This window comes from Triturus cristatus, chromosome 1_1, assembly GCF_964204655.1.
Source record: "Triturus cristatus chromosome 1_1, aTriCri1.1, whole genome shotgun sequence".
NCBI classification, from domain to species: domain Eukaryota; kingdom Metazoa; phylum Chordata; class Amphibia; order Caudata; family Salamandridae; genus Triturus; species Triturus cristatus.
The window spans coordinates 720,104,179-720,131,442 of NC_140579.1; the positions used below are offsets into that span (position 1 = coordinate 720,104,179).

The 27,264-nt window shown below is 48.1% G+C and overlaps 1 pseudogene; it reads right to left on the minus strand.

The window, feature by feature from the left end:
* Positions 1–27,264, minus strand: part of LOC146870947 (dehydrogenase/reductase SDR family member 4-like) — a 253,161-nt pseudogene that overhangs the window by 181,000 nt on the left and 44,897 nt on the right.

The window sequence follows — 27,264 nt, forward strand, 5'->3', positions numbered from 1 at the left end:
TTTTTTTAGTTGTTATGTTTGTTTGGGTCTTTCATTTTGTAACCGCTCGCTGTTGTTTTGGGTTATTTTGGTAGAATCCAGGTCGCGGTCGGGAGCTGTTTCGCGTTTGAGAAGGTAAGAGTTATTTTCTTTATTATTAAATAGTTTTAAGTGTTTTGTGGAACTAGTAATGTTGTAATAAGTGTGTATGGATTGATGTTTTAGAAGTTAGGGTGTTAGTAATAGTTTGTATACGGTTTTATAATTTACGTTGTGTTCCGTGTTTGCGGCTTTGTTAGTGTTTTGTTATTTAGGTGTGTTAAAGTTTTATAGTCTTTGAATAATGTTTGTAGTGATGTTTTTAGGTGCATTATGTGTGTTTGTGTGTGGGTGGGAATGTTTGTTTCTCTTTTGTAGGTTTTACGGAGAAGATATTTTCGTCTCTTTCAAACACCGTTTTTTTTTTTAAGGAAGTGTGTATTAGTTGTGTTTACTAATATTTATTTTACACTTCCTTTATTGTTCGGGTTTCCAGGAGCGGTTATTTATCTTTTTAATATTTTTCGGGATTTTTATGGTTAATGGATTGTCGTTTTTTGGCGCAGACGTTTTTTTCGAAAAACAGTTGTATTTTTCCATTTTATTTGGATTCATTTTTGATACCTATGGATTTTGAACTACCTGGATTTATTTGGAAGGAATGTTATTATCCTATTGGAGCAACTAGACAGGTAAGTTCATTTAAATATTTTAATTGTGGGTGGGCAAATCTTATATATTTAATATTGTTGTTGTGTACTTGTTTTGTTTAATTATGTTGTCTAAATATATGTAGATATAAATTATTTATATATTTTAGACCACATAATTAAATATGTGATATAATAAAGTGGTTTCTTTATGTTGTGATAGTTGTTTTAGTAGAATTGTGGGTTAATATTTTTGAAAGGGTTTAGAAGAGAGTTTGAGCTATTATATTTAAGTACTCAAGTCCTTTTGTGGATGGGTATAGCTGTACCTGTTGTTGTAGGTAATTATACATTTGAGTAGTTTGTCTAGATTGTTTTGGTTTTAATTGTAGGACAGATTGTTGCATTCTTAATTCTTGGAAACTTTGTTCCTTTTGTATGGCAATTAGTAATTTTTGTAGTGTTGGAGTTGTTCTCCCAGTAGAAGTTAGGAATGCATTATGCCAGCCCTCGACTGCGTTGTTAGTTTTGGCTTGTTGGTTGAGTGTACTTACATATACATTCCACCAAGGTATTTGGAACTTGGGCTGACGTCTATGGCCTGATCTGTATAGTCTCCCCACCCAGGTATCCTCAAAATATTCTAAGAGGGAGATAACTTTACTTCATTTTGTTTGTAGAATGGACTTTCTAATAAAAGATTGTAATGTTCTGCAACATCTGTGGTTGGTACATAAGCTAGGGCTGTTAGAAGTTTTATTTGATGTGCAAAAGTTATGTTTGTGGCATATTCTACACTTAGTGAAGATTTTTGTAAATGTCTCCATATACATTGGTTTAGATGGAAGTAACATCCTTGGATAGCTGTATGGGGGTACAGTTTTAGAATGCAATTTATCATGGCTTGCTCAAAGTCTATGATAATTCGTTCAGGGGAAAAATCATTTGATTCTTGTTTTAGTTTTCCTAGCATTTCATTATATGTTGTGTTTTGTTTGTTAGGTAATAGTGCATAGATTAAAGGTATGGAAGTGTTGTGATATTGACCGTGTATTGTGTAAAGCTGATAGAATGGTTTTGGGCATATTGTAAAGGTGCCATCCATCATCCATGTTTGGCATTGTTGGAGTTTAGTTATATTGTTTGCAGTAGCAAACATTATGATTCTTTTTTCTGTACTTTTGTTATCCAAAAAAATAAAAGGTTCATTATTGTGGGTGATAGTTAATTCTGGTGGAATGATGATATCTTGGAAAGCTTTAGGGGATGGTATTGTTGTTGTGGTTGATTTTTTGGTCCTAGCAATTGTTCTTTTTATAGAAGCAATTGATGGTAATTGGCCTCTTGCTTCTTTGGGCAATCCAGGTAATAGTTCTTTTAGGATTACACTTGTAGCAGTTTGTGAACCAGTGCTTAATTCTTTTATATTTTCAAGGGTTGATCTGACTTCTATTTCAGAGAGATTGGGTGGGTGGTTATGCTCTCTTGTATCTAGTACAGTTGTTTCTCTTGTTGTTGCTCGTCCGTAGCATTTGTTAGAATAATATTTAGAACACTTCCAGTTCACTTTTCGTTCCGTCTGCTTTTCTTGGGTGTATGTGTAACCCATGTAACACAATAGGAATTTTCCTTTCTGCGATGTTATAAATTGGGCTTCTTCTGTCATTGTGATGTGTTAGAAATCTGGAAAAAATGTATATGAAAATATATGCAATAGTACTTTATATATTTCTATGAAAATAGCAAAAAACTAACTTTTTTATATATACTTACCAAGTGTTTTTGGTTGTATTTGAATGAAGATGTTCTTTGTAGACAAAATGCTGTTTAGTTGATGTAGTCTCTGAAAGTTAAAGAACATATAATTTTTTGGTTGTTTTAGTTTTTTTAAGTGGGGTGGTATTGCTGTTGGTATAGACTATGGTGCCGATTATGATCCGGTAAAAACCTGGTACGAACCGTCGGTCGGAGCGTATTCTCCGTCCGACTCGTACCCGGTTGTAAAACATTACAAACATGGAATTACGATTCGCACGGAAACACCATTTCCGTACGAATCGTAAAAAACACCGACCGACGAAAATATGCATACGAATGTGATCCGGGAATGCTGCGACGTGACGTCGGGACGCTTCTAGGCAGCGTTTCACGACCCAGGAATTACGATTCGAACCGACAGCAGTCCGGACGGCAATATTTTCACGGCACCCAAAAAGTGCCGCAAATGCGAAGTACGGCGCGAAACAACCAGAGTAGGTGGCCCGGTAAGCGCCGTACCCCCACCCCAGCCCCCGCATGTACGCGCCATACCCCCCCAGCCCCCGCATGTACGCGCCGTACCCCCCCCAGCCCCCGCATGTACGCACCGTACCCCCCCCTGCCCCCGCATGTACGCGCCGTACCCCCCAGGCCCCGCATGTACGCACCGTACCCCCCCTGCCCCCGCATGTACGCACCGTACCCCCCCCAGCCCCCGCATGTACGTGTCGAACCCCCCCGTGTATGTACACCCGAGTACGTGTCGAACCCCCCCGTGTATGTACACCCGAGTACGTTCGAGTCGTACCCCCACCCGTGTATGTACCGTGCGTACCCCCAGCGCGTAGCGCTGGGGGTACGCACCGTACATACACGGGTGGGGGTACGACTCGAACGTACTCAGGTGTACATACACGGGGGGTTCGACACGTACTCAGGTGTACATACACGGGTGGGGGTACGACTCGAACATACTCGGGTGTACATACACGGGGGGGTTCGACACGTACTCGGGTGTACATACACGGGTGGGGGTATGACTCGAACGTACTCGGGTGTTCATACACGGGGGGTTCGACACATACTCGGGTGTACATACACGGGTGGGGGTACGACTCGAACGTACTCGGGTGTACATACACGGGGGGTTCGACACGTACTCGGGTGTACATACACGGGTGGGGGTACGACTCGAACGTACTCGGGTGTACATACACGGGGGGGTTTGACACGTACTCGGGTGTACATACACGGGGGGTTCGACACGTACATGCGGGGGCTGGGGGGGTACGGCGCGTACATGCGGGGGCTGGGGGGGGTACGGCGCATACATGCGGGGGCTGGGGGGGGGTACGGTGCGTACATGCGGGGGCTGGGGGGGGTACGGCGCGTACATGCGTGGGCTGGGGGGGGTACGGTGCGTACATGCGGGGGCTGGGGGGGTACGGCACGTACATGCGGGGGCTGGGGGGTGTACGGCACGTACATGCGGGGGCTGGGGGGGGTACGGCACGTACCGGGCACCTGTTTGGACGTCTCCATGGTTGTTATAGGAGTTCGGTGTGGACGGTCTTTTAACCATACGGTTGTACATTCGGACGCCCGGGACGGATCGTGATTCCCCGGTCGGACTCCGCTTTTCACGTTTGTACGGTAAATCGTACGAGGACGTGTCGGACACTTTTTCCGACCCGAGGACGTGTGGGGAATTATTCCCAATACGATTCGTATGGTCTTTTTCCCATGCGAATCGTGATTGCCAGTTCGTACGGCACTTGTACGATTCGTACGGTAAAAAGACCGGATACGAGTCGCACGGGGAATTTTTTTACCGGATCGTGATCGGCACCAGAAGGTGTTAATTTATACAGGTTTTTAAAAACTTAAAAAAGAGAACATGGATTTGTTTAGGGGTTTAGGATGTTTTGGGGTTTGAGTAGGATTTAATTAATATTTTAGAAAGTATTTTGAAAGTATACTTACTTTTTTAGTGAGTCCTTTCTGGCAATGTTCAATCTTTTCTTTAGCTGTTTTGAGTAATATCTGTAGTGGAAACATAAAGAGATGGAATATATAAGTTAGTTATTTATTTGAGTAAATATAAATTAGTGTTTTAGTTTAATTTGGCAGTTTAGTTAGAAAAGATAATTTACTTACGTTTTTAGAATAGTAGTAGGATGTAGGTTTCTTCTGTTTAGCAGAGTTTCTTCTTCGTTCAATGCTTTGGTTTAAGGCACAGTAGAAGACTTGTTTTAATTGGTTTATATAGTGGTTTTAAATTGTTTCTTGAATGTTATTGGTTGCTTTCTGTATGTGGCCTTTCTATTGGATGTTTTGATTTTTTTGAATTAATTAGTTTCCTTTTATGGAAAATGCTAAGTAAGAGTATATTTAGTTTTAAAGGAGGAGAGTTTTAAATAATTATATAGAAAAAGATTGTTTATAATGTGTTTTAATTTTTTTGAATGTGTTCGAAATGCCTATGTGATAATTATTTCTGTTTTTTTTATTATGTTGTTAAATATTTATATAGTTATAAATGTTATGTTTATGTTTAAGTAGAATATAATTGGAAAATGTATGTTTTAGGAAAATATTGTATTTATGTTGTTTAAAGTATTGGTTTTATTAGTATTAGAATTGTCGATATATTTAAAAAAAACAATATTATTGATGTCTATATTTTGGTTATCGATATTTGTTACATGTGTTATATTTATTTATTTATGTCGATATTTAGTATTGCGATATTGATGTGTGCGATTTTAGTGTGATCAATATAATTGTATTACGATATTGTAGTGTCGATATTAGTGTAGTTTTTTAATTAAGTATACAATGTCGATTATTTTGATGTCGATATTTTTGTTGCGATATTTGTGTAGTTCGATAATGTGTCTTTCGATAATATGTCAGAGATCCGTGCACTCATGTATAACCTTGCTGCTTTATCTTATAAGTGCTAAACGCTAGGAATCTCCCCTGCGCAGCCCATACACATGTGCACACGCATGTACACATGTGTCTGCATGTAACCAGCCCAGTGCCCCATACTCCAGCTGCTGCGCAGAGGCCTAGTCAAGCCAGGGGGACACCAGTAAAACCTCCATTCAGTCTCCTTCATTATGAGTTCACTGTGGGTGAGTCCCAGATTATGAGGCTCCCCCACAGTAAAAGCTCAACAATTAGGTGCTCAAAAAGCGAAAAATCTGAGCGGCCCCTAGTGTCAGAACCACCTTCTAACAAACCCACATTCTGATGTCAGATCTAGAATTTGCCAAAGCTCCTGTCCATCTTCGTTCTGACCCGCTTTCCATCCTTGATGGATCAGCCTTAGCTGGCAGTGGAGTACTAGATTCCATTGGTATGGTACCTGCACTATGCCTGTCCCACTCATTGCAAGACTCCCTCCGGATATAGTCTCTTCCCCTTCTCCTGTATGTTGTTGACTATCGCATGCTCTCTCTCTAGGGTTATATATTGAAAGCACTGGTCCAATAGTAACTGGTACCGAAAGAGAATCTGGTAACTGCATATTTCCTGGAGATTCTGGTGCCGATCACGATCCGGTAAAAATTTTCCCCGTATGACTCGTATCCGGTCTTTTTACCGTACGAATCGTACAAGTGCCGTACAAACTGCCAATCACGATTCGCATGGTAAAAAGTCCATACGAACCGCATTGGGAATGATTCCCCACACGTCCTCGGGTCGGAAAATGTGTCCGACACGTCCTCGGACGATTTACCGTACAAATGTGAAAAGTGAAGTCCGACCGAGGAATCGCGATCCATCCTGTGCATCCGATGTTACAACCGTATGGAAAAAACACCGTCCGCACCGAACTCCCATAGCAACCATGGAGACATGTGCCCGCATACGCGCCCAACACTCCCCCAGCCCCCTAACGTTCGAGACGTACACCCGTGTATGTACACCCCCACCCGTGTATGTACACCCGTGTACGTGTCGTACCCCCCCGTGTATGTACCCCCGTGTACGTGTCCTACCCCCGTGTATGTACACCCGTGTACGTGTCGTACCCGTACGTGTCGTACCCCCCCTGTATGTACACCCGTGTACGTGTCGTACCCCTCCGTGTATGTACACCCATGTACGTGTCGTACCCCCGTGTATGTACACCCCTGTACGTGTCGTACCACCACCCGTGTATGTACACCCCTGTACGTGTCATACCCCCCGTGTATGTACACCCCTGTACGTGTCGTACCCCCCCTGTATGTACACCCGTGTACGTGTCGTACCCCGTGTATGTACACCCCTGTACGTGTCGTACCCCCACCCGTGTATGTACACCCCTGTACGTGTCGTACCCCCCGTGTATGTACACCCCTGTACGTGTCGTACCCCCCCTGTATGTACACCCGTGTACGTGTCGTACCCCCGTGTATGTACACCCCTGTACGTGTCGTACCCCCACCCGTGTATGTACACCCCTGTACGTGTCGTACCCCCCGTGTATGTACACCCCTGTACGTGTCGTACCCCCCTGTATGTACACCCGTGTACGTGTCGTACCCCTCTGTGTATGTACACCCCTGTACGTGTCGTACCCCCACCCGTGTATGTACACCCCTGTATGTGTCGTACCCCCACCCGTGTATGTACACCCCTGTACGTGTCGTACCCCCACCCGTGTATGTGCACCCGTGTACATTAGAGTCGTACCCCCACCCGTGTATGTACACCTGTGTACGTGTCGTACCCCTCCATGTATGTACACCCCTGTACGTGTCGTACCCCCGTGTATGTACACCCCTGTACGTGTCGTACCCCCCGTGCATATACACCCCTGTACGTGTCGTACCCCCGTGTATGTACACCCCTGTACGTGTCGTACCCCCACCCGTGTATGTGCACCCGTGTACATTAGAGTCGTACCCCCACCCGTGTATGTACACCCGTGTACGTGTCGTACCCCTCCGTGTATGTACACCCCTGTACGTGTCGTACCCCCCGTGTATGTACACCCCTGTACGTGTCGTACCCCCCTTGTATGTACACCCCTGTACGTGTCGTACCCCCACCCGTGTATGTACACCCCTGTACGTGTCGTACCCCCTGTGTATGTACACCCCTGTATGTGTCGTACCCCCACCCGTGTATATACACCCCTGTACGTGTCGTACCCCCGTGTATGTACACACCTGTACGTGTCGTACCCCCACCCGTGTATGTAAACCCCTGTACGTGTCGTACCCCCCGTGTATGTACACCGCTGTACGTGTCGTACCCCCGTGTATGTACACCCCTGTATGTGTCGTACCCCCACCCGTGTATGTACACCCCTGTACGTGTCGTACCCCCACCCGTGTATGTGCACCCGTGTACATTAGAGTCGTACCCCCACCCGTGTATGTACACCCGTGTACGTCAGAGTCGTACCCCCACCACAACCTCCTAAGTACGGAGCGCACCCCAGGCCCCAACATCACAACCACATGTACGAGTCGTACCAAGCCACACACAAGGACAGCACTGTACAACAAAATGGCCCATGTACACCCCGTACACACGCTAAAAACGCACGTACACAACCAGGACAAAACAAAACAACACAAGAATACACAATTCGAATGGCACAAAGCCACTAAACATGTCCAACAACCACTAAAACAACACATTCACTGACCTGCAACTGGCAAAAACAAACAGAGGCCCCAAACACCACCACTCCTTATAACACACCCACCCAAACTTCAAACACAGCCACACCCACCAATGGACCAATAAAAAGGGCCCACACACACACAAACCATGAGCCTTTGCAACAGACTCACTGCTGCCAGACCCCACAGACAACCTACAGCACCAAACTAGAAGCTTTACCACACCTTACACTTGCACACCTTTACACAACCACCTTCACAAACACCCCCTCATCACATTCACACACACACCCAAACAACCACACCCACACACCCACAACCATCCACACCCCCCCACCATCCACACCCACACCCCTCACCATGCCCACTAACAAGAATCCAAAGTTCAGTAACCAAGAGTTGGAGGTCCTTGTCGATGAAATCCTCAGAGTCGAGCCACACCTCTTTGGAACATTGGTCAGACAGACCAGCATTTCAGAAAAAACAGCCATGTGGCAGACCATCGTCGATGCTGTGAATGCTGTTGCGGACACCAGAAGGAACAAGCAGGAATGCCAAGCCAGGTGGTACGATCTGCGGAGGAGGGTCCGAGCCAAGATGACGGATGAACACAACCAGGCCAACGTCACTGGAGGAGGGCCGTCCCGCAGACCCGTACACTACCATCCCTGGGAGGAGAGGGTGCGGGCCATACTGCTGGTGGAGGCAGTCGAAGGATTAGGAGGACTCCGAGACCCGGGTGAGTACACAAACAACGCACCTCACATGGGGGGAACGTCATCCACAACCAAACTCACAAACAGGCACGCAACCACCCCAAGCTATCGCATGACTCAACCACACTCCATGAACACGCACATGCCACTGGCGCCACCATGCCCCATGCACCCAGCTGGACAATGTCAAGTCATAGGCCACAGAAGACACCAACACATGACACGGTAACCCGGATGGCGGGAGGGTGGGCCCAAAAAATCACATAGTGCAACTCAGAAGCAGACAACAATGCCCTCTGCCCATATGGCCTAGGTCACAGCCAGACAAACAGTGTGTCCCCACACAGGAAAGACTCGCCAGCAAATGGCAGACGCCTTGCATTAACACATGGGGGTGAAGGCACTGTTTTGCACATGACAGCAGCTAATGAACAGCCAGCACTGTGAAAGAGTGGCAGCACACACCACCACAGCAGCAGCGCAGAGACACACACTACACCCAATGGGTGCCTGGAGATCAGAAACAAACTCACATCAACAAGCCAAGGGCCATTCAAAGATCTGCTAACAGTGTGTGCCCAGGAAGCTGGGCTGAGGTGACAGAGGGTGACACACAGAGGGAGGGAGAGGGGGACAGAGAGGGAGGGAGAGGGGGACAGAGAGGGAGGGAGACACAGGGAGACGGACAGAGGGAGGAGGCTGACACACAGAGGGAGGGAGAGGGGGACAGAGAGGGAGGGAGAGGGGGACAGAGAGGGAGGGAGACACAGGAAGACGGACAGAGGGAGGAGGCTGACACACAGAGGGAGGGAGAGGGGGACAGAGAGGGAGGGAGAGGGGGACAGAGAGGAAGGGAGACACAGGGAGATGGACAGAGGGAGGAGGCTGACACACAGAGGGAGGGAGAGGGGGACAGAGAGGGAGGGAGAGGGGGACAGAGAGGGAGGGAGACACAGGAAGACGGACAGAGGGAGGAGGCTGACACACAGAGGGAGGGAGAGGGGGACACAGAGGGAGGGAGACACAGGGAGAGCAAATCAGCCATGTGGTGTGTGGGAATGTCTGCTCGTCAGCAGGTGGACTGCGTGCATGTAGACAAGGGTGGCCAGTGCCAGCACCCCCCCTCTCCTCCATGGCAAAACACAGGGCCATGTCACAACCTGTGCACGAGCACAACGACAGCTACCTGCATCATTGAAGTGTGTTGAACAATTTCATGTGCCCACGTACAGTGCAACACGGAAGGCGCCAATGCACGGCTCGCCACACCTGCCCACTCCACTGCTGACTGCAGTCACAATTGACGCAGCAAGTAAGACTGTGCCACACATAGGTAAAGTCACAAAAGCTGTGGCCAAGGGACATACCCATGCACAAGTGCACTGTGAGTGGAATGCAAGACATATCCAAATTCCCCAAGGAAATGTGCCAACTTTGAAAACAATGAAACATGGATGTTGCATGGACCAAAATTAACATTGTCTCTCTCACACACAGGTCAACCTCGTGGTTCACCCCCCAACACTGGGGGGGAAGACTCACAGGACCCGGCTCTTCGGGAGGCCGATCCCACCGGCAGCGACGACTCTCACCACTCTGTGGACGACCCCGACCAACCTGGCCCCTCTGGTGTCCAACGACCTGCAGCACCTGCGTCAGGTACAACGGGGCCAACCACCACCCCCACTCCTGCCACATCCCAGGAGACACCCAGGATCCCTGCCCCACCACCACAAAGCAGCCAGGCTGGCCAGGAGGGACACGGTGTCCCGGGCACCCAGGAGGAGGCAGGCGACAATGCCAATGCCACCCCTCAGGGGTCCCGGAGACCCGATGTGCCCACAAGGGCAGGCCAGGTGCAAGTGGGCAGGGGTGGTGGGAGTGGAGGACGGCGGAGGCGCCAGCCTGACCAGTTGGCTGGGGATCCGGTATATTCCCATGTCCGAAACTTCCTGGACACATACCGGCAGGAGACCACGGGCATGGCCCAGGTTGTGTCCGTCCTCGAGGGGATCAAGACCCAGCAGGCCCAGCAACATGCGGAGCTATATGCCTGTCTACTGCAACACCAACGGAGGATGGAGGACGGACAGGCTGAGCTCGTGACGGTGTACACGGGAATTCACAATACACTCCGTCGGATGGCCGACAACATGGGCAACCCTCCCTGTGCCAGAAGGCGTAGAACATCACCACCCACAGGGAGGGATCAGGAGGAGGAGGAGGAAACATCCGATGGAGCATCCCAAACATCGTCACGGCCTGTTTCTGAGGGTCCCCGCAGGAGGGCGGGTCATCCACGGAAAAGACCGTGAGGGTCGGCGCTCCAGCACCATCTCCCAGGACACCTGGCCTGGCACCTGGCCCACTGGAGCAACAGCAGCACAGCATCAAAAGACATTCTCTGCCACATGGCCTTGCTGGTCACTGTCTGACCAATGTTGACAAAGACTGTGGCATGGACTCTGAGGATTTCAAATGGCAAGGACACCAACTCCCCTACTGAACTTTGGATTCCAAACACCCGGAAAGCCCCTCATGTCATACCCCCCCCCCCCCCCACTAAAATAAAAAGTCACACCATGAAGAGAAGATGCCTGCTGGTTGCATTATTACCTTACATGTGTCTTGTAAAGTCTAAGCATGCCTGAGTTCTCTTTTGACTTCAACCATCCACACCCTGGGGCCTGAGTCTGGCACAGGACACACGGGTCACAGTGTATTAGGCAAGACAGACATGGAGCACCATACACACCTGTGATGGGCCCAACCAGCTGAGGGGGTGGCCGCACAACCGTGCTGACAGACATATTGAGTACAGCAACAGTCATGCGCAGAGGTCAGGGATCATGTCCAGTGTCCTGGGGGGCACCCAGGTATGTGTAGACAGGTGGCAGAACCATGTCCTGCAAGCTTGAGTCCGGTGGATACAGATAATGGGGGCCTGGCCAACGTTGGATGCATGGGGATGGCACATGTCACAATACCCACACAGTCATGGACATCATGCACAATACACAGTCTCATCCCACACACACAGCTTGCATCTTGCTACTCGACACATAGACACATAGCCACTATCAGGGAAAACCATGCCAGACATGCTGGATGCACCGTGGCAACACACCAGCATTGACTGAGAAGAGGCACCTTGGAGGCATAGGGACACCTTTATTAGTCATGGTTTCGGGATTGCAGAGGCAACTTGAAGTACACATGAACACTTCATGTGGAGTAACATGTGGGTCCAACACTGGCACCCCCCTTCTGCAGCACAAATGCGTGATAGCCATGGAACTGGCACACAAGTGTCAGCTAACAGCTAAACACCCACAGTTGCTCACGGAGAGCCTGCCATAAACCATTGATCCGCTGATGTGGAAGTCCCACAGCATGTCAAGCCAATGCAAACCGTATGTGTCCGAGGGCAGTGTTACACACATTGATGCCATCATCACAATCCACTATCCCATCACTGATGACTGTCAACAAGTCTGACCATCTATTCATGTGTACCCAGCTGCATGTCATGTGTACCATGGTGATGCAACATGGCTGCAGAGGAACCAAACATCGACAGGGGCAGTGTGCATACATCGTGAACAACTGCCACACCCAATACACCCCTGATGCATCCCTTACCCTAAGGAGACTTCCAAACGTGTCCGTGCCTGTAACGCTGAGTCAGCACACGATGACGTGTCCATGAGGAATAGCAGTGCCACAACAATGCAAGCAGCAGACGGCATGCGCAAGTACCTGGGGAAGAGAGACACACAAGAAGTCAGCCACAAAAAGCACAGCCACTTGCATGTGCATTTACTCGACACATGTATGGATGACAACATGCTAGGTCACAATTATGACTGGGGAAATACAACCATCACTGGCACCATCACTCCAGTGACACACCCACACACACCTCTGACTCACGTGCCATACATGTAAGTGGAGACACACATCACAACACATGCCACACGGGGACCAATGCGTGCACACTCAGACACTGGTACTCACCACTAAGCAAAGAAGTCGCGTATGAGCCGAGTCCGGATGTCCTCTTGCGGCTCCACATCCTCCACATCACTAGCCCCATTGCCAAGCCCTTCATCCTCCACGGGTGGATGGTCCTCGTCATCTTGATCCAGGATGAGTGGCACAGCTTTCTCAACTGCCATGTTGTGCAGCATGCAGCAGACCATGAAGATTTTGCAGACCTTCGCCAGGGCATATGGGAGTGCGCCGCCGGTCTTGTGTAGGCATCTGAATCGGCTCTTCAGCAGGCCAAACGTCCTCTCTATCACTCACCTTGTCCGGCCATGGGCGGTGTTGTAGCGGAGCTGGGCCGGCGTGATGGGGTTGCGGAGAGGTGTGAACAGCCATGGCATGTTGGGATAGCCAGCGTCCCCTACATGGGAAGCACATGGACATCGTTAGAACAGGAGAAGCGGTCGTGCTGGAAGTCTACGCAAAATACAGGACAGACAGACTGTACCCACCAACAACACATGCTCGTTTGTTGCACAGCTGCGTCATCATTTCAGGCACCCTGCTACGCCTCATGATGTAGGCATCGTGTGCTGATCTTGGAAAACGAGCACAGACATGTGAAATCACCATGTTGGACAGACACACCACAAGGGCATTGATGGAGTGGTAGTGCTTGCGATTCCGGTACGCTACCTCCTGTGCCTGTGGTGGTACCAAAGCAACATGTGTCCCATCTATGGACCCAATGACATGGGGCATCCCTCCCAGGGCATAGAATCCACGCTTGACCCCAGTCAACATTTCTGTGGTAGGAAAATGTATGAAGTCATCCAGGTGAATCAACATGGCCTCTAAGAAATCATGCAGCACACGGTAGAACATGCTTTGGGACATGCCACCAACATGAGCTATGGTATTTTGAAAGGTACCCGTGGCTAGAAAATGTAGGGCTGCCATTACCTTCAGCTTGGGTGTCAGTGCCGTAGGATACCTGTGCAGCGGTTGCAGGTGTGATGCCAGTCTCGCCGTCAAATCCAGAATCAACCGTTGGGGAAGCGGTAGCACCGGATACAATCATTCTCCCGCATGGCAGCCAAGTCCGGAATTGGTCGGGGAAGAGGCGGCGCTCTGCAGTAATTTGGAAGTGACAAGGAAGAGTGAGTGCACCACAACAACAAATAATTTGTCCTGAGCACATGTTAATCTGTCTATACACATATGCTACATACGGAGTCAGGTATGTGCCACATGCCCTGGACACGTATGGCTGGCAGGTGACACTCCTACCAAGACCCAGCTACACATGGAGATTGAGAACCTCCACATGCCATGGCATGGGATTAGCTGTGTCCCAGTGCAAGTGAACAGCCAGACGCAAGACAGGAGTGACATACACCCACACATCAGCAGAAGTAGGATGTCGATTGCAGAGACTGGTAGCGGAACACTAGAGCCACAGGTCACATGACATTACACTAGGACAGCCCACACACCTTGCCATGAAGGTGCACATGTCATGACTCACCACACATTCATAGAGAGGATGCAGACATGTCCTTGTTACGCTACTCCGTGTCCCATGCATACATACGCACCTCACATCCGATACCACATGTGGCATGGTGTGCGGAACAGTGTGCAATGTCAATCTACACACAGACACATGTTGGTTGCTGCAACAGCTGCAGCTTTTGAGGGTGCTCCAACATCAACCTAATGGGAAACCCCCACACATACATGACATAGTCACATCGTGCACCGTGGGTAGTGACAAGTCAGGTGTGGTAACCCCTGTACCGGGCATCAGGGGACACTTCCGTGTGTTGGTGTCCGTGCCATGCCAGTGTCGGTCATCCCAAGTGTGCAGTACGACATGCACACATGTCAAAGGAGTCAAGGGCATGCCTAGCACACATTGCACCGTGACACGTTACATCTGTACACATCTCATCATACATCTGGTGCCTTCTCGACTCAGGAGTAATGTGCCACATCACAGCCTGTCACACCTGTGCCCCACACATGTAGTACTGCCAAGACAATGCCTTGATGTCCATCCATGGACAAGTATGTCCGCCCTTTTCCTTCCTGTGTGCTGCCTGTCACCACTGTGATGTGTGAAAACCGCCGTACTGCTGATAAGAGGGCCTATGTACGTTCCCATATCACTATGGGAGTGCTGCCGTATGTGTACCCATAGTGATGGTGAGCGTACAGGCATGTGTACGGTCAGTAAGTACGCATACGCGAGAACACCCATAGTGGTACGGACCGTACACACGCCTGTACGTTCACTATCACCATGGGTGTCCTCGCGTATGCGTACTCATACTGCTTTGGCCCGTACACACGCCTGTACGTTCACTATCACTACGAGTACGCATACGCGAGAACACCCATAGTGGTACGGACCGTACACACGCCTGTACGTTCACTATCACTACGAGTACGCATACGCGAGGACACTCATAGTGATAGTGAACGTACAGGCGTGTGTACGGGCCGCACCAGTACGAGTACGCATACGCGAGGACACCCATGGTGATAGTGCACGTACAGGCGTGTGTACGGGCCGTACCAGTACGAGTACGCATACGCGAGAACACCCATAGTGGTACGGACCGTACACACGCCTGTACGTTCACTATCACTATGGGTGTCCTCGCGTATGCGTACTCGTACTGGTACGGCCCGTACACACGCCTGTACGTTCACTATCACTACGAGTACGCATACGCGAGAACACCCATAGTGATAGTGAACGTACAGGCGTGTGTACGGTCCGTACCACTATGGGTGTTCTCGCGTATGCGTACTCGTAGTGATAGTGAACATACAGGCGTGTGTACGGGCTGTACCAGTACGAGTACGCATACGCGAGGACACCCATGGTGATAGTGCACATACAGGCGTGTGTACGGGCCGTACCAGTACGAGTACGCATACGCGAGAACACCCATAGTGGTACGGACCGTACACACGCCTGTACGTTCACTATCACTATGGGTGTCCTCGCGTATGCGTACTCGTAGTGATAGTGAGCGTACAGGCGTGTGTACGGGCCGTACCAGTACGAGTACGCATACGCGAGGACACCCATGGTGATAGTGAACGTACGCACGCGTGTACGGGCCGTTGCTATGCATTTGGGGTGCCCTAGGGGCCCGGAACGCACCGTACCTGTGGGTGAATCTCAATTTTACATAGGGGACACATGAGGGACAAGTATTAAGGCCTACATGCATGCTGGTTGTCATGGAGACCAAGTTTTAAGTTTGAATTTGTTCTGGAAGGTGCACAGCAGAAGTCAGTTGGAATGAATCTACTTTGTTGCAATGTGTTTGTGGGGTTGACATCATGCTGAAGAAAAAAACACAATAAGAACCCACTGACTGTGCTAGGTTTGAATGGATTGGAGGAAACATAGGATGCAAATGTGAGTGACCAATCACTCTGTACTCCTGTGCATGAAACAGGCCAGCAAGGCAGATATAAGGCAGCCAGGTCCCATGAGGGAGCACTTGCCTGCATATATTTAGATTCTACCACACTGCTGCTGCTCCTGATTCCCTGGAACCATGTCAAGGTCTGTGGAGAGGTCACAGCCATTCACCCTGGAGGAGAACCTGGCATTGCTGGATGTGATCCTCCCACAGTACCCCCTGCTGTATGGGCGACCAGGGTATCAGGTGAGTGCAGAGCTACTAGCACAGACTGTGTCCCTTTTTTTGTGACTGTGACTTCTGCCATTGTGTCCAGGTGTGACACACATGCTATGTACTGTACTGTACTGTACAGTAAAGAAAATGGCTATCCCATTATTTAAATCCACCTTAGTACTCACCTATGACATTAGCATGGCTGCCTAAAATGCTAGCAAGCCATACAGTGGATAAATGTGTTACCATACAAAACTGTCTCCAGGCAAAGTCCAAATCCATCATGGCACAAATGCCTCAATCCTGCTACCACTGCTTACCTTAAAGATGTTTTCACTACATACCACGAAGCCATATATGTATCCATGAAGTATTTCTTCAATGATCGGGAGACACAAGCCACGCGCCCCTATTGAAAGGAGTTAAAGAATCCATCTTGCCTCAATGGACTGTGACAGCTATACCACACACCAAGGACTTATGCAAATAACTGGGTTACATTTTCATAGACAATGGGTAAGAAGTCAAAGCCAACATTGCCCTCACATGCTTTTCTTCATCCACCTGTGACATGCTCTTCTACACCCACCTCTATCATTCTATTCAAGCAACTTGACAAGTGCGTTCACATTCAACCCCTCTGGCTCCTAGGAAGCCCTAATCCTACTGAACTCAAGGGACCCACATCATTCTGTAATCGTTGAAACAATTTCACTGATAGCTGTTTCTGTAACTGCTTCTTAAAGACTGGAGAAGTCCCATCTCTCTGAACACCACTACCTGGTACCACTACTCTTCATGAAAGCTTCTGCAGACACTGATAATACCAGCAACTATTGGGCAAGATTCCAGGGCTGTAATGCTAGATTCCATCAGACCTCCAAAATATTGGAAAAGTAGTTGCTGCCCAAATTCAATCCCATTTAGAGAAAAATTCAGTCCTGGACTCCGACCCATGTCTGGCTTGTGAACTAGACAATGAACAGGACGTATATTACTCACAGCTTGGGGCAACATGATAGAAAAAAATGAACATAATGAATGGAGCCTGCTCGTGCTCTGGCCACATTCATCACGGTAGAGTATTCTTCCCACATACTAAAAAGTGTGAAATTTTCTCACTTATAGCTCTCAGCTGGTTCAAATCTTTTCTGTCTAATCACAGCCAAAAAGCAAAATTTGGAAATTTCTACTCTCCTAGTCAACTGCTGGATCCCGCAGGGATACCTCGTCTCTCTTACTATTCAGTATATGTATCAAACCCCTTGAGGTCAGCCACCGCATCCATCATCTTCAGTTCGAAGCCTGTGGTAACAACGCCTAAGCCTACAAGAGAGTGTTCAAACCAATCGTGGCCATATTGGACAACCTTCAAGCTGTAGAAACAGCAGATCCATCTGAATCGCTCAAAAAAAGAAAATTCAAGTGCCCCAAGTCTTGTCAAGCAAATAGACATACTGTGCCTCCCCCATGCCTCCTTTTTCTTTTACCAAAATATCCTCAAAAAGTCTAAAGAAAGAAACTTGAGCTCCCTTGGATGTGGACTTCAACCTCGTTTCACAGATTGGAGCAGACTCACCTATATACCATTAAAGCTACTCAAAACCCTTCCATGCGGCGGCATGGCTACCAGCCGAGTGGAATGACCACAAGTTAAAGCGGCTCCGAACCCTTGCTACAGATCCTGTAAATCTCCGTATTAAATCACGGCTATTCTTCCCCGTCTGGGGGGGACATGGCCCCTCGCCCTGGTGCACGAGTGGGCACCTGCGCTGCCGTGGTTGAGTGGCGCATCAGGGAGGAAACAGTAGGAGACGGCTGGTGACCCAGTGGAACATAGCGGCGAGCCCCTGTGCTACGAACTAAACCTAGAGCTGCGGCGGGCCTCGGCTGCATGCTGTCCGCGTCGGAACATATCCTAGCTTGTGTGGAGCGGAGCGTATGGTTCAGGGACCGTTGAGTAGAGCCCGAATTGCTGAATGGCGCTCTTGTGACCTGCTGCGTCCGTGCAGCCCCTGTGTGACTGAGAGGTACTTGTGTTGTGCAGGGAGGCACTGAAATCGAGGCCCCGGCATGGCAGGCCCAGCGGGCTGCCTTCCCGCAGATTACGACCTGCAGAGTGAGGCGGTGAGGTGCAGGATTGTGGCCTGTCCCCCCCTTCCCCCCTTCCCCCCCCTCCCGCCTGGCACCCCAACAATACAGCGTACAAAGTGGGGCTGCAATATCTATTGTTTCAACAAGGGCCTGAGGTGCAAAGATCCCGCATTACAGCGGCTGCCAACAGCAGGGGATGGATCTGAAGGGCGTGAGCGGTGAGTGCGCAACTTGCTGCTTGTGCCGATAGTTGCGGGCAAACTGTGCCGGCTGAAGGTGATACGCTTGTGGGACTCACAAGCCCAAACTGTATGGTGGTGCCCACGGTGGCTGGACTGGCTCACCCGGTAAGTGGTACGCCCTATAGAGTGCCCAGATCCACAGCAAGATGGCATCATATCCTGCTTTACCGACCTTAATGGCGGGCATCCCATACTGTGCAATACGGAGTTGAATTATTTTCTCACCACTGACAGAGAGCAGCAGGTCCTACCCAAATCCCATGCAGCTGCAGCCTCTCAATCTGATTTGAGCACTCCAGTGAGTTGAGGAGACTCAAGGCCTTGCTGACAAGTGGCAGAGGGAGTGTGTACCGGTGGTGGATTCTGGAGCGCGACACTCTGACAAGGGCCCCTCGCCCCCAGCGCAGCCCTATACAGGTCGGCAGGCCAGGAAACCCGATTGGCCGACAGGGGTCAACGTGTTCCTCCCCCTGGGCAGGCAGCAGTGAGTACTGAAGCAGGACCCATAGATCCCAGAGGTGGTGAGGCCCGGTCAACCGGCATCATGGCGACCGGAAGAGGCGTCAAACCACAGACTCCAGCCAAGCTGGCCAAATTTGCATGGTCAAACTCTGGAGGGGAGAATGGGTCCCTGCTGCTGGAGGCATCTGATGTGCAGCAGGCCCAGCCGAAACAGCAGAAGGTCATCCTCCAGGACCTCATGGCGGCTATAACGAGAGTTCAAACCTCCCTTGAGACCCGCATCGACACAGTAAATGTGGAAGTCTCCCTCATCAGGGCCGACCTCCGAAAAATGGACTCTCGTGTGCAAGAAGTGGAAGGGATCACAACAGACGTGCACAAGGACACCACCATACCGAAACAGCAAGTCGCCCAACTGTTGGACCAACAGGCAAAAATGGAGAACAACTGGACGAGTACGAAGGTAGGGCACCCAGAAACAACATACAAATTCTTGGCGTCCCAGAGCACTTGGAAGGGCCCGCTGTTGACTTGCTCATTGAAGACCTAATTCTGAAGAAGCTACAACCCAAGAGACTCTCAATCTATTTTTCTATCGAACGCGCCCACTGCGTCCCCGGAGGGCGGCCCAAGCCCGGGGCCCCTCCTCGACCTATCATAGCTCCGGTCTTCAACTTTCGGGACCTCGACATCCTTCTTCAAACCGCACACGCCACCCCACTGCCCAAGCTGGAAGACAGTGAGATCACTTTTTTCCCAGACTTCACCGCTAAGGTCCAGGTCCAGCGTCGCAGTTTTTCAGCGGTCAAGCGGGCACTCAGAGACAAAGAGGTGAAATATGCTATATTCTTTCCTGCAAAACTCCGGGTGGAATCTGATGGTAAAGCCTGTTTTTTGTTCCTCTCCGGATGAAGTATGGGACTGGCTGGAGGGCTGGCGTCGTGTTGAGAAGCCTAACAGAAACCACAACGGAGGTCCTCGGACTGCCAGAACTAATCTAAATGCTGGACACTGTGGAGACGTCAACCGGCAAGAGAGAGACTCTGACTAATTGCTATGATACTAGATGCCAGATTCCTTCGGATCTGGTAAGGATGCAAGTGCCACACTTGTGAGTTCTTGGGGGGGGCTCATAAGTAACCGAATGGGGGCCTCTTCCTGGCATTGGACTTCCATGTACGGTACTTGACACAAATGCATGTGATTGTAATGTTGGTCCTGCTGTGGAAATAAAATTGACAATTGTGCCCCATCATTTCCCTGTTTCTGCCTGGTAGCCATTTTCCTCAGACAAACACCCATTTTGTGTGTGACATGCTCTCAGCAACTTGTCTGAAAACTGTCCTTCACATCCCCATTGAATCATGCACAACCCCCTGCTCCTTGTGGTCGAGCCAATTCCAAGAAGCCTGCCTGTGTGCCTTCCCCCAGTTGTGCCAGAGACTCAGCCACATCCTGTCCATTGTTGGGGACTCAGCCTGTCACACCAACTGCCCTGTGACCACCCCCAACTGAAAGAGGAAGCACGAGGTTAGGCCCTGAAACCACACCAACTAATAGAGGAAGCACAAGGCTGTACACTGTGAACACACATTTCTGTGGTTCTGCCAATTCCCAGAACCAGCAAGATAGTTCCTGTTTTACACAAGATGGTTCCTGTTCTTGACTCTAAGCCAGAGATAAACCCCCGAATGAGTAAGGGCCTTCAACTGAAAGGGAACACATTTCCACACATCACATGCCCTCTCACGAGACACAAGACACGCCCCTACCTTGACACATCTGTTGGAAATTACTGCTTGTCACTTCCCTTTTTCTTGTCACTTCTCCTTTCTTCTTTTTCCTATTGACTGAAAACTGTATAAATATTCTGATGTGTGAATAAAACTGCAGACCACTCCTGTACCCGCTTGGTGCTGGAGCTCTCCCCTTAACTCGAGTTACTGGACCCTTTTTTACTCGAACACCACGGACTCCTCTCTTTGCTTTGACTGAAATTATGATTATTAAGTATAGAAATTCTGAATTAATTTACCACATTAATTTGGCGCCCGAATAGGGACATTCCCTTTTCCCCACGCGCCGGCGATATTGGACCCGGTACTGTCCCCTCCTGACCTTTGACGGACTTCAAAGTGCACAACGCGGGGAATTCCCGCTAACTCCCTCGAGGCAAAGAGGGGGACCAACTGCGGCCCGGCATCCACACGAGGCGGTGAGGAAAATTGCGGAACGTCCTGAACCAGAGCCCAACCTGTGAAGAGACGAATCCGAGGTTCTGCGAGTCCCACCTTAGAAGCTACGCGCATTTTTAAGATCTTCAAGAGGCCTTCCAATTATTTTTTTTCGGTGAGTACTGCTGAAAAGTATAAAGACGGACTCACCACTTTGTGGGTGCGGTAAAGATACAGGTTTTTGTTGGTTTCTCACTTATTTTGTGAGGACTGCTAAACTAGTATAAAAGACGGACTCACCACTTTCGTGGGTACGGTAAAGATATATGTTCTGTTTGTTTTTCATTTTCTCTCAATTCTAAATCTTTGAAAAATCTTGCCATCATGCCTATTTTCTCAAAAATACGTAAGATAGCAACCAAAAGGAGTATTCTTGAGAAGGAGATTCCCCTTCCTCCTCGGGATACTCCAGGACACTTCATGTATGCAAAACATGGTGTCGGTGCAATTATTTATTGGGATTTATGGGTGGATTATACTAAAGACCTAGAACACAGATATAGATGGCCTGAAAATGGTACTTTTGACATGGAATGTATTATAAAATTAGAGGAACAGTTGTGGAAGAAAAAGGGAGTCCGCCAGTCACAAAGTGACTCGGTGGAATTATGGAGAAAAGAAGCCCATAGGAGGCAACAGAAGGAATTGCATAAAGTTGAAAAGGGTAAGAGAATGTCAGAGCAGGCCAAGAAAGAACAGTTACAAGAAATAGGCAAAGAAGTAGTTAGTGAAAGGAATAAAAGGGAACAAACAGCCATTTCTACTGGTTTTTATCCTGTATTGCCATCTGCACCTGAAAACCTTAACATTGCACCACCTAAGACACAACCTACCACCCCATCACCAGAGGATACTTTCACCAATTTCCTCTTAGATACTCCACCTCCATATGAGGTTCCAGTAATTCAACACCCTCTGCCTCCGCCACCCTTTTTACAACATAACACACTACCTCTCACTCCAGAAGGGGGTGCCGTAGGTCCAGACCCAGGTAAAACAATTCCCGACTGCCCCTATGACCCGACTCCGAGCCACACAGGGGAGGTGGGCCGAATAAGTAAAATACTTCATGACTCCTGGGAAGAAATTAGACATCTACCAGCAATTGACACGTTTCTTCAAGCGGCCTCTGAGTTTCTTCGTACTGGAGAGGACTCACGAGCAATTAACGCTATGACTACAAGAAGATCCCACCCTGTAAAAATGCACATGTATAGGTTCCTCCTTTGCTGTTTCATAAAACACATACAAGCAGAGGAAAGAAATGTACCAGTTTCACTTTTTGACTTATTAGATTCCGCATCCGACCACACTAGTCTAGAACTTATAAATGATGCACTAGACAGGTTCACCCGTAATGTGACCCGTATTCTGCAAAACTTGCAAACAAATGAAGAGAATAAGAAACTTGAGGAGGAAATTACTGAACCTACTGAAAAAGTCCTACCCGTTCGTTCTTCCGCCCCTAATTCACGAACACCCCCGCCTACATTCCTCCAAGGTCACTCTGAACGGTCATCTCCAGATGAGTTATTTGAAAAAACATCCAATGCATTAGACTACTGGTTAGACCAGGAACCTCCGCTTACACCGGAGGAGGAGGAAATAGCCAGAACTGCGACCCTATGGGTCTCTCAATATAAGATATATGACAATGATCTCATAGCCCAACTTTTTCTAGCATTACCATGCTCACATCAAAGATTAGCAAGTCTCTACATGGTACAACATCTCATCACACTCAATGACACTCATTTTAAACATGATCCAAAACTCGAAGATTTTCTGTCTGACTGCGCTGATAACATGTTCCTCCACAATAGTTCAGTTTTCCTCAACACACTTATAGATTTTAGACAGAAATACCAGAAAACGACTGAATATAAATCTTTCAATAATACTTGTGGACCAATTAATAGACTTCCTCAAACACGCCAGTTCCCCATGAGAGAGGTCCACCCCAGAGCTGACACGAATGGCGCGCTACAATGCGTTTTTATTTATGTACCCTTGACAAAACTTGAGTTACTAAGGATAAAAGAGATGGTTCCCTCCCACTCAAAGGATCCTGCTGGATTCTTTAAAGAATTAGGAGATGTATTAATGATGGGAACATATACTCTTTCTGATATCACAGCAATTCTGAAATTATTGTTGCCATCGGGTATATATGACAAACTAAGAGAGAAAGATTGGGAAGTAGCAGGTGAGCACATTAAATGGACCGAACTTCAGAATGGCGAAAATACTAGAGTAGCAGGTCAAGGTATAGGAGACAGACTAAAAGCACTTCCTGGCACTATTTTAAAGGTGCTACCACAGTACCTGACAGTGAAAAAGGAGGACTGGGATACCATTTCCTCCTGCAAACAGAAACATGGTGAAGACATAGGAGATTATTACACCAGACTTGAAAAATGTTTTGCGGTAAATAGCGGCCTTACGCCGACAAGCGAAGCTTACCCGCATCTGTTTGTTTCCAAATTAGTAGACAACGCCTTGCCAGCTATTAAGGAAAGAGTACTAAAAGTAGAAAGTACCTGGCAAGCACATACACCACCACAGGTGTTACAAATGCTACAATACCACCAAATTCGCATTAGGGATGAAGAAGAAAATGATAAGAAACGCATGAAAGACACCAAGATGAAAGCGTTAGTAGCCCAAACTGCACCCCAGTGCCAACAGACACCAGGTAGCCAGACAAACGTGAAGAGCACTTGTAATTATTGCAAAAAGACGGGAAACTTCGTTAAAGACTGCCCTGTCTTAAAGCACAATTTGGCTACTGGTAAGACACAGCCTCGTCCATATCAGCCAAAACAGAATGTTTCCCAAGACAGTTCAACACCTTCAGTTCTACGGACAACACAAATGGCCCAAATGAACATTATAGACAGCGACTACACTGAATACTACCCAGATTTTTCATGATGTTGCCCAGGGAGAGAAGATGACAAACTGCCCCTAATCCCCATCCCAGTAGATCAGAAAGGCCCATTTATAGAGGTCCGACTTCTTGGGGAGGTTAGAAAGTTTCTACTAGACACTGGGGCCAGTAAAACAACAATAAGCCATCAAGAGGTCCCAGAGGCTCCTCTCTCGGGTTCAAAAAGTATTTCTCTGGGTTTCTCCGGACAACCTGTGACAAACGCCACGTCAAAACCACTGTCCTTGCAGGTTGGTCCCCTCACGACAACTACAGATCTTATATTGACAAAATCATGTCCAGAAAATTTGCTTGGTATAAAAACATTGAAAGCATTAGGAGCTTTTATTGTTTGCTCACCTAAAGATGTCTGATTATTTCTACGAGATTTTAAGGGCCACTACCCAAGTAGAGAATTAGACGAGCGTTTGAAAGATTTGCCACACACCCTTTGGGCCACTGATTCCACCACAGTAGGATGCATGGAAATAACACCTCACAAGGTTACACTGAAAGAGGGAGCCCAACTACCACGTATAAGACAATACAAAATTCCACCTCAAGCTGAACAAGCATTAATGTTAATTATTCAGGACCTAATACAGTCAGGTGTGATTAAAGAAACAACTTCGAACATTTGCAATTCCCCTGTTTTACCAGCTCATAAAAAAGTGGAACCAGGAACACCACCTGTCTACAGACTAGTGGTGGATTTGAGAGAGCTCAATAAATGTGTCATTCCACAACACCCTGTGGTCCCAGACATCTCCACTTTACTCACAGCCATAGATGCAGAAGCAACGCATTTTTCTGTCATTGACTTAAAAAACGCATTCTTCAGTATACCCATTCACCCAGACAGTCAATACCTTTTCGGCTTCTCCTTACAAGGACGAAGTTTCCAATTCACAAGAGCTCCTCAAGGTTTCACCGAAAGTCCAAGTGTATATAGCCAAGCGCTGAAAAGACAATTGGACACTATTCAAATGCCCACAGATACAGCCATACTACAATATGTTGATGATATCCTCATTACGACCAGATCTGACGCAGCATGTGCTGAAGCATCACTACTAGTACTAGAATTCCTAGCTGCAATTGGCCATAAAGTTTCCCCTGGTAAGCTCCAATTTTGTTTACAGCAAGTGGCATACTTAGGGCACTTGCTGTCAAAGGAGGGTAGGCAGCTTACACAGGTTCGCATCCAGCTCATACAACAAATACCACAACCAACAACACAGAAACAAGTTCGAGCGTTTGTTGGTCTCACCTCATATTGTAGACAGTGGATCCCGCAATTTGCACTAATTTCTAAACCATTAGTGCAGCTGACAACACTCGAAGCTGGCGCTACTCCACAATTACCCTGGACAGATGAACACACGCAAGCTTTTCAGTCTCTTAAAAAGGCTATGTGTCAAGCCCCAGTGTTAGCAACACCTGATTACACCAAAGATTTTACCTTGTTTGTAACAGAAAACTCAGGTACAGAACTATCAGTCCTGACCCAACTTCAAGCAGACAGACATAGACCATGTGGTTATTTTTCAAGTACATTAGATCCAGTAGCACAAGCATTACCTGCATGTCTAAAATCAGTAACAGCTACTGCACAAGCTATTAGGCAAAGCGATGCTATTGTATTGGGACATCATCTGATAGTCCAGGTCCCATACGCTGTAGAACTTCTGCTAAACAGAACGCAAACACAGCATCTGACAATAGCCAGACTCACCGAATATGAGATGACGCTTTTTCAGCCACATATTGAGATTAGACGATGCAACATTTTAAATCCAGCAACACTGTTGCCACTGACCTCTCCTACTGAACAACTTCACGATTGTATTGACATAATTGATTTAGTGACCAAACCCAGACCAGATTTACAAGATACTCCCCTTTCTAAGGCAGAAATGACACTTTTTGTTGATGGTTCACTTCTTGCATGAGACCCCCCACTGGAGAACTAGCAGCAGCCTATGCCGTCAGAAATGGTACAAACACCTTGGAAGCACACAAGATAGAGATACTGTCGGCACAAGCAGCCGAACTCATAGCACTAACAAGAGCATGTCACTTAGCAAAAGGAAAATCAGTTAACATTTACACTGATTCACAGTACGCTTTCGGGGTTGTACACAACTTCGGCACATTGTGGAAAGAGAGAGGATTCCTCACATCACACGGGTCTAAAATACAGCATGCTACACTCATCACTGCCCTCTTAGAGGCCAGTCAGTTACCAGCGAAAGTTGCAGTATTAAAGTGTAAAGCGCACACAAAAGGAACCGATGAAATATCAAAAGGAAATGATTCCGCAGACAGTGCAGCCAAATTAGTAGCAAACACAGAATTGAATATACTACACCGCCAATACGCAATACGAGACCCCTTTTCTGACATCCAGGATGTCCAAAGTCACACCACACCACAGGAACTGCTAGAATGGAAGGAAAAAGGAGGGGTCCTTACAGATCAGGGTTGGATGACACCTGAAAGAGCAGTATGGTTTCTGCCGGATGCTATGGTACAGGTTATAATAAACACCATACATGGACCAGCGCAAAAAGCAATGTTAGACAGCATACAGAACATATGGCACAACAAACATTTGAGAGCTGCAGCCAAACAAAAAGTTAAAACGTGCATGATTTGTAATCAGTTCAACCCAGGTAAAGGCACAAAGGTGGAGCAGGGTGGATTCCAACCCCCTGACCATCCATTTGAAGTTCTCCAAATGGACTATATCCAGATGGAGAGATGTAGAGGTCACAAGTATGTGCTAGTTGTAGTATGGTCTCTGACCAGATGGACAGAAGCCTATCCCGTCCCAGATTACACTGCAACGACAACTGCTAAGCAATTAGTAAGAGAATATT